Raw genomic sequence first — 3,804 nt, 5'->3', positions numbered from 1 at the left:
TTGAGATTATTTAGCTTAATTGAGAAATGAGATGCAATATCAGCCACTCATTTTGAAATGACAACTGCAAGTAGATTATGTCAACTAAGGGGTATTATCGTCATTTCATTTCAATGGTCAGAATATCAAATCTCAACAACTTGTATTAAAATGTCAACAACTAAATTTTTTTTTCTTTAAATTTTTTTAATTTTTTTAAAATTTTTTTAATTTTCGCGCGATGTCAACTACTGAGACATTATGTCAACTACGATGTGTAGCCTGCACATCAAATGTCAATAGCCCTGCACATCAAATGTCAATAGCCTGCACATCAAATGTCAATAGTCTGCACATCAAATGATCAAAATAAGTATGTGTTTAAATCCAGAAATGCAGCCCTATGATTAGATGATCTAATGGTCAATAATTAACCAAAATCACGGAAGGTCATAATTAAGCAGTTTTAGGTCATATTATAAGATTTGAGTTTAATGTCATGTTAAGATCATTTTAGGTCATACTTGGTTAATATGACCTAAAAATACACTAAACATGACCTAAAAATACCCTACGCATGATATTGTTCTGCGTTTCTGTATTTAAATCTAGTTTTCATATATCAAAACCATATATATATATATATAGGTTTATGTTAAGATGACAACATTTATTATAATGACACCATACCACTAATCATGACCATTAGATATATGGATCTTGTGATATACAAACTGTCACATGGCATAATAATTATAATACAAAAAATATGGGATTAGGCGTGAAGGGGTATTGAAGGTATGCCACCAAAATCTGATTGTGACGGTTTTATTCTGCCATAAATTCAAGCAATTAAGAGTATGGTAGATAAGGTAAGTTATTATTCTTCCTAATATTATGGCATGTACGTTATATTTTTGTAAAAATTATAGATTTATTTCTCTTATAATGTCGATTATGATTTCCTTTATTTCTTTACCCATAATTTTTTAGATGCATGATATTATTTTAAACATTATTGTAGTGTTACCTTATTCTGTTCGTAACAATATTGCAACGTTATTTATTGAGCATTGCATTTTACTTTTATATGGTTTGCATATTACATACACATTATTGTGTTCGGTTCCATACTTTTTTGTTAGCGTATACAATATGCCTACCATATTGCAATGTAATGTCTTGGAATTTGCTTATTACTAAATTAAGATTTGCATACTAATAATATTATTGTGTTCATTCCATATTTCACTCAATTTCATGGTAGTACAAAATATGACTACCACACTGCATAGTATTGTGTTGAGTATTGTTTTATGATGAAATAATATTTACATATGATTTATGAATACTACATATTTGAAGTTTACATTTTTTTTAATATGTGCAGTGCAACGCATTATAATATTAAAGAGTCTGCATTATATACAACTTGTTATTGCATTAATCATGAAATAATTATTGTAGAGTTTACATTCTATAGAAATATTATTGAAATAGAAAAATACATTGACTTCCATCTATCACATATAAATGTAACAAATTTGATCCACAACAAATCATATTCTTCGATTTCTATAAACCTGCAAAAAACAAAAATCAATTGAAATTTATTATAAACATGTGCAATGTATAGTTTTAATTTTCAAATATTACATTGCATAGAATAAATATTACATTATATTACATAGTATATTACCCAACATAATGTCCAGTAATATGCAATTACATATACCTTGGAAAGCAAGATCACTATACCAAATATGATGCAAATTCCTATAAAGAAGATAACCAATTATAATGTGAGGTTTTGAAAAGCAAGCAATTACATTGAAGAGAATGCAAATTCGTATAAAGAAACAAGCAATTTTTATAATTGTAATATGCAAATCAGTAATGTTCAAGCATGAAACAAGCTCCCTAACAAAATCGACCCAAAAATCAGAACAACAACACTTCCATGACCAAGCAATTACTACGAAATAAAAAAAGGAAGCAATATTTTATCATAAAGCAAGCAATTTCAAGCATAAAATAAGCTACTAACGAAATCGACCCAAAAATCAGAGCAACAACACTTCCATGATTATCAAGCAATTACAAAAGAAGAAGCAAGCAATTTCAAGTATAAAATAAGCTAACTAACAAAATCGACCCAAAAATCAAAGCAGCTACACTTCCATGATTATCAAGCAATTACAAAAGAAGAAGTAAGCAATCTTTTTTTTTCCATAAAGCAAGCAATTTCAAGCACAAAATAAGCTAACTAACAAAATCGACCCAAAAATTAGAGCAGCAACACTTCCATGATTATCAAGCAATTACGAAAGAAAAATCAAGCAATTTTTTTATCATAAAGCAAGCACTTTTAAGCATAAAACAAATCAGAGCAACATCACTTCCATGATTATCAAGCAATTACGAAGGAATAAGCAAGCAATAATCAAACAAAATACAGGCAGCTCACATTGATAGAACAACTTTTTAAGATTTGCAAAATACCATAATCGAAAACATAGGGACCAAAATATCAAAATCAAGATGGCGATGCAGAACCAAGTCCCAGCAATGGCAAAAATCGACCTACAAAAAGCACCAACTAAACGACGTAGTTAAAATAGATAGCCACCCAATCTTTCGACAACAAAAACTGAAAAGCAACACTTCTAGTATTATCAAGCAATTACCAAGGAAAAAGCAAGCAATTATAGCATTTTATAACATACACTAAAAAACCACAACAAAAAACATAAGGATGGAAACATCAAAATCAGAATGGAGATGCACAACTGAACGACAAAATTCTATTAGAAATCAGCCCACTCTTTCCATGGCAAAATTAGAGCATAAACATTTGCAACTCTGCTCCACCCGTGTCAATAAAACCCTCAACAACGAAGTGAAAATTGGGGTCATTGTAAACCCCACCAAAAACCGCAGATATCAAACGAACAAATATCGGAACAGAAAGAACTTAATGTTGGAGATATGTCTATGAAAAACACTAAACCGGGCGTAATACAACCCGAAAGAAGATCGAAAAACAGAAACGAAAAATACAATGTGAATTGGAAACTGTAAAATAAAGAACTTAGCCGAGTCGAGGAGGCCTCTTTCCGCAAGACGAGATACGCCCCGGTAGTGTTCTCGGTTTTGGCGTGTCGTCCCCAAAGATAAAACGGCTACGTCTCGTTCGTTGCAACACCGCAGTTGGAACGAGCTCCGGCGAACTGGAAGAGGAAGAGAGCAGAGCTTCGGAAAAGACAATGCAGAGAGAGTATGAGGATGCTTGTATGTTCTGTGTGTAGAAATGCAAAGGATGGCTAGCCTATTTATAGGCCTAGTCTACCATGCAGGGTCAACCGAGCCATAAAGGCTCATCATGGCTCATTCGTAACCGCCGACGGTTACGAACGTTACACGGAGTGTGCCAGACGTGTGCACTGCGCGTGTGGAGAATGTGGATTTCTCATGTGTCAGCCTTGTAGGCTTTGACTGTGCCGCGCTTGACGATGTGTCAAGCCACTTGGGTTGCTGACTCGGCGTTGGTCTAAAAAGAATAGCTAGGGTCCAGACCCGAGCCCAAAGACCACCCAAAGACCAATTGCCAAGATCCAAGTCCAAGTCCAAGAACGAGAAGGAGATCGTGCCCGAAGCCCGAAGCCCGAAGCCCGAGGCCCGCGACCACGACCACGAACACGAGCTCGGGCGAGCGGCGGCGGCGCGCGCGTGTGCGCGCGTGTGGGCTCTTTCACCCATCTTGATCCACTATAATTATTAAGTAACATAAAGTCACTTAATTTATACACATTAAGAGATATGTCT

General features: G+C 34.3%; 1 long non-coding RNA gene across 1 annotated transcript; it reads right to left on the bottom strand.

Annotated features, from left to right (window-relative positions):
* Positions 1–1,403: 1,403 nt before the first annotated feature.
* LOC121764850 lies at positions 1,404–3,160 on the bottom strand. Its single transcript, XR_006042643.1, has 3 exons — positions 2,482–3,160; positions 1,715–1,755; positions 1,404–1,562 (listed from the first exon to the last, which is right to left on the bottom strand). It is a non-coding gene; the product is annotated as an uncharacterized LOC121764850 (long non-coding RNA).
* Between the last annotated feature and the right edge of the window lie 644 nt (positions 3,161–3,804).

The sequence above is a fragment of the Salvia splendens genome, chromosome 14 (assembly GCF_004379255.2).
Source record: "Salvia splendens isolate huo1 chromosome 14, SspV2, whole genome shotgun sequence".
Lineage (NCBI taxonomy): Eukaryota > Viridiplantae > Streptophyta > Magnoliopsida > Lamiales > Lamiaceae > Salvia > Salvia splendens.
The sequence above is the reverse complement of the archived record's forward strand: the minus strand, read 5'-3'. Positions and strand labels throughout refer to the sequence as shown.